Source organism: Aegilops tauschii, chromosome 2 (genome assembly GCF_002575655.3).
Source record: "Aegilops tauschii subsp. strangulata cultivar AL8/78 chromosome 2, Aet v6.0, whole genome shotgun sequence".
In the NCBI taxonomy this organism is placed as follows: domain Eukaryota; kingdom Viridiplantae; phylum Streptophyta; class Magnoliopsida; order Poales; family Poaceae; genus Aegilops; species Aegilops tauschii.
In genome coordinates, this window is record NC_053036.3 from 418,007,309 (window position 1) to 418,012,452 (window position 5,144).

General features: G+C 52.8%; 1 long non-coding RNA gene across 1 annotated transcript; it reads left to right on the forward strand.

Annotated features, from left to right (window-relative positions):
* The first annotated feature begins 1,266 nt into the window (after window positions 1–1,266).
* Window positions 1,267–4,585, forward strand: LOC141042039 (uncharacterized). The gene is made up of 3 exons (XR_012203845.1): window positions 1,267–1,481; window positions 2,876–2,950; window positions 4,265–4,585. It is a non-coding gene; the product is annotated as an uncharacterized lncRNA (long non-coding RNA).
* Window positions 4,586–5,144: the final 559 nt, after the last annotated feature.

The following is a 5,144-nucleotide window of genomic DNA, read 5'->3' on the forward strand; positions in this document are numbered from 1 at the left end:
TGGTCCACCTCGTTCAACGAGCAGGAAAATGGTTCTCTTCGTCCCTCGCCCTTGGTACCGACATTGTTGCCGACATAACTGATAGGCTACCCTCTGACATGTCATGCTATCATGACCGTGCAAGATGTCAACGCCCTTCCTACTTTTAACCACATGGTGGGCCCATAACTCACAGTTCCACGGGATCGAAACCTGACTCTCCTGTACAACCCTGTTACTAATGGTTATTCCCCACGCTTGGCTTCGTATTTAATTCACGGGCCACCTTCCTAGTGCTCTATTCTGGTATCAGACGCAATACTTACTCTCGCTGCTCTGAACCCCTTTCTCACTCTGGTTCAGACTTCGAGCAGCTATCTATCCGCTTGGAACCTCTTATTGTACCTTCGTACCATACCCTCGATGTATTTTATATGTTCAACTCGAGAGATAATCTTATGCTCATTCATGGGTTAACCCCAGATTGTTTCCCTCATAAGCATTCTGTCGTAGCCGAGCTGCCCCTTACCTATTCGTAAGTACGTTGGAGTTCCCGAAGAAAAGGGACGACTTCACCATGATGACCTGAAACAGAGAAATGAAGACGTCAATGTAAGGGATCAACCTCTTCGAGAAGAGCAACCAAGACCGAGAAGATTCGACAGAATTTTGTAACCAAACCTTCCCCTTTATTCCACCTCTTAAATCTCGGGACGAGATTTCTTGTAGTGGAGGAGAATTGTGACGCCCGGATACTTAAGCTACAGTGAACCTCTGCTAATGATGCCACATCACCTCAATTACTGTTGCTAATCTCGCGTTAGTTCGAACCCGATTCGAATTTAAATTAAAAATAGGCAACCACAAAAGTTTTCAAATATTAAAACTACAATGTTCGGAGTGAACCAAATATTGCATAGGTAATTATGGTGGAGAAACCACACCTTTATAAAATGTTTAAATCATATTAAATGAATAAAACAGCAGCAAAAACAATTATTTAAATAGTAATTAATAAAATGTCAAACTAATTTATTTGACGACTGGACTTTTTGTGACTATGGACTAAGTTGAAATACTAATTTAGATACTAGGTGCATATTTTACTAAAACTAAAATAATAGGAAACAAAACTAAAACAGAAAAAAGTAAAAACAAAAGAAAAGAAAAGAAAAAAAACCGGCTCCCCATGGGCCTCGGCCCATCCCACCCAACTGGCCTACTTGGCCCAACCGGCCCTCTCCCTGGCCTATACCCCTGGCCAACCCAGACCGAACCCTAACCGCTAACTCACTTCCCCCTCGAACCACTCCTTCCCCCCTCGTCAGGATCTGGATCGGGAGGAGCCCGATCCCATCGCCCCCCCCTGACGCCGACGCCCGGTGCCGCCCTGGCCCGTCGCCGACCACCGCCACCTTGCTGGAGCGCCTTCCCGTGTTCGTCAACGCTGTCGTCCCCGTCTTCCTCCCCGAGCCCCGTTGCCCTTGACCCCACGACCGCCGGTGAGGCCTCCGGCCTCTTCTCACCCCTCGTCCCCGTATGCACGCGCACGTGACCGACCGCCCGCCGTCTTCCGACGTCCGCTCGCTGCGCCCGTGCTCCACGCCTCCCCGCTCGCGTGAGCTCTTCCGCCCACGCACGCCCGCGCTCCCGTGCAGCCTCGCCCGTGCTGCTCCTGCCGCTGCGTCGTTGCCAGTCCTCTGCCACACCCGCTTACCCCCTGCTGCAAGCCCCCCTCAACCTCGCGCGCGCTCGCGTCCTGCGCGCGTGACCGCCCAGGCCCGGCTCAGTGCGTCGCCGCTCCCCGCTGCCCCCGCGCCGTCTGCCCTGCGCCGCCGCCCCTGCAGATGGCCTCACCACTCGCCGGCTGCTCCTCGCCGCCCCCGGGCAAGCCCCCTGGCCGAGGACCCGCAGCGACAGCTCCTCCCCTCGCCAGCACGCGCCCGCTCGCCATCTACCGCCGTCTGTGCCCGGTGCTGCTCGCCCCCCCCCCCCCCCCCCCGGCACGCATCCGCAGCCGCCTGTGCGCGCCCTCGCCTCCTCTGGGCCCCGGCCTCGCCTCGTCCGCCTCGACGCACCGTCCCGGCGCCCCGGCACCGCCCGCATCACCACAGCCTCGCCACTGCCACGTCGGCGCCGGCCGGTGCCGCGCCGGCGTCCTCCCCTCGTCGTGGCACCGACTGGCCGCGCCCAGTCCGGGCGCTCGCGCCTGCGCGCCCCCGGGTCCAGGCGCCCGTGCACCCACACCCGGTAGCCCACCTGTTTACCCCCTGTGCCATTGACAACAGGGCCCCACCCCCCAGAAAAAAAAGAATCTAAAATAAATAAATAAATTATTAATTAATTAATTAGTGAATTTAAGTTAATTAATTCTGTTAACTAAACTAATTGAATCTAATTAACCTAATCTTTTAGTTAAGCTAATTAACTCTGATTATTTAAACTCTGTCAATGACAGTGGGACCTAGCTGTCAGTTTGACTAGTCAACGGTTGACCGCTGACGTCATGATGACGTCATAAATGCTTTTCGATTAAATCAATTCTGCTAATTCGAAAAATCATTTAAAACTTTGAAAATTCATATAAAATAAACCGTAGCTCAGATGAAAATGGTTTCTACATGAAAGTTGCTCAGAACGACGAGACGAATCCGGATACGTAGTCTGTTCGTCCGCCACGCACACCTAGCATAGCAAACATGCAACTTTCCTCCTTCGGTCCATCTGTCCGAAAACGCGAAACACCGGGGATATTTTCCCGGATGTTTTCCCCCATTCGCCGGTATCACCTCCTACCGCGTTAGGGCACACCTAGCACCGCGCATTGTCATGTCATGCACCTTCATGCTTATGTTTGCATTATATTTATTGTTTCTTCCCCCTCTTCTCTTGTTAGACACCGAGACCGACGCCGCTGCTACCCAGTACGACTACGGTGTTGACGACCCCTCCTTCTCGGCTGAGCTTCCAGGCAAGCCCCCCCCCCCCCTTGATCACCAGATATCGCCTATTCCTTCTCTCTACTGCTTGCATTAGAGTAGTGTAGCATGTTACTGCTTTCGGTTAATCCTATTCTGCTGCATAGCCTGTCATTGTTGCTACAGTTGTTACCCTTACCTGCAATCCTAAATGCTTAGTATAGGATGCTAGTATTCCATCAGTGGCCCTACATTCTTGTCCATTTGCCATGCTATACTACTGGGCCGTGATCACTCGGGAGGTGATCACGGGCATATGCTATATACTTTATACTGTTACATTACTTATGATACTGTTCGGAGATGGGGCCTGAAGGGGCAGGTGGCTCCATCCCGGTAGAGGTGGGCTTGGGTTCCTGACGGCCCCCGACTGTTACTTTGTGGCGGAGCGACAGGGCAGGTTGAGACCACCTAGGTGAGAGGTGGGCCTGGACCTGGTCGGCGTTCGCGGTTACTTCATAATAACACGCTTAACGAGATCTTGGTATTTGATCTGAGTTGGGTAGTTGACCTTATACGCACTAACCGCCACGTGGGACAAGATATGGGCAACCGGCGTCGTGGTATCAGCCGAAGCTCTTTTTGACGTCAGCGACTAAGCGGCGCGCGCCGCATTGGACCGTAAGCCCGCGCTTGTATTAAGGGGGCTAGGTCTGCTTTCGGCCGCGTACGCAACGTTCAGGTGTGCAATGGGCGATGGGCCTAGACCCCTGTGTGCATAGGATTTAAACCGGCGTGCTGATCTCTCTGTTGAGCCTAGGTGGGGCTGCGACGTGTTGATCTCCCGAGGTCGGACATGACCCAGGAAAGTGTGCCCGGCCAGAGGGATCAAGCATGTCGGGTAATGTGGTGCACCCCTGCAGGGAAGTTGATCTATTCGAATAGCCGTGTCCACGGTAACAGGCGACCTAGAGTTGTACCTTGACCTTATGACAACTAGAACCGGATACTTAATAAAACACACCCTTCCAAGTGCCAGATATAACCCGGTGATCGCTCTCACACAGGGCGAGGAGGGGAGGATCGCCGGGTAGGATTATGCTATGCGATGATACTTCGTGAACTTACCATCTACTCTCTTCTACATGCTGCAAGATGGAGGCTGCCAGAAGCATAGTCTTCGACAGGACTAGCTATCCCCCTCTTATTCCAGCATTCTGCAGTTCAGTCCACCGATATTGCCCCTTTACACAAATACCCATGCATATGTAGTGTAGATCCTTGCTTGCGAGTACTTTTGATGAGTACTCATGGTTGCTTTTCTTCCTCTTTTCCCCCTTTCCATTCTACCTGGTTGTCGCAACCAGATGCTGGAGCCCAGGAGCCAGACGCCACCGTCGAAGATGACTCCTACTACACCGGAGGTGCCTACTACTACGTGCAGGCCGCTGACGACGACCAGGAGTAGTTTAGGAGGATCCGAGGCAGGAGGCCTGCGCCTCTTTTGATCTGTATCCTAGTTTGTGCTAGCCATCTTATGGCAACTTGTTTAACTTATGTTTGTACTTAGATATTGTTGCTTCCGCTGACTCGTCTATGATCGAGCACTTGTATTCGAGCCCTCGAGGCCCCTGGCTTGTATTATGATGCTTGTATGACTTATTTTATTTTAGAGTTGTGTTGTGATATCTTCCCGTGAGTCCTTGATCTTGATCGTACACGTTTGTGTGTATGATTAGTGTACGATTGAATCGGGGGCGTCACACCCGCGCGGTAGTAGCGCTCCTGGCTTACGGTACTACCGTGCCGGATTTTTGCATTGACTCCAACTCAGCGAAAGTTGCCACGGATGTATTTTTATATGTCTGTGCCTTCCCGAAATCTGGAACACCCCTGCCTTGCGGTAGTACCGCATGGGGGAGCGGTAGTACCGCGCCAGCGGTTCTACCGCCCTCTGCTTCAGTGCATTTGGGCTGTCCCGGTTTGTGCTGCTCGGGCGGTAGTACCGCGGGGCCCTGCGGTAGTACCGCATGCCCTTGCGGTAGTACCGCGGCCCTGGCGCGGTAGTACCATGCTGCGCAGGCTGGGTTGGTGGATAACGGTTGGATTTGTCCCTCCACTATATAAGGGGTGTCTTCTTCTCCGAGTTGACCACCTCTTCCATCCCTAAGCTCCATTTTTGCTCCAAGCTCCATTTTCGCCCGATCTCTCTCCCTAGCCAATCAAACTTGTTGATTTTTTAGGGAT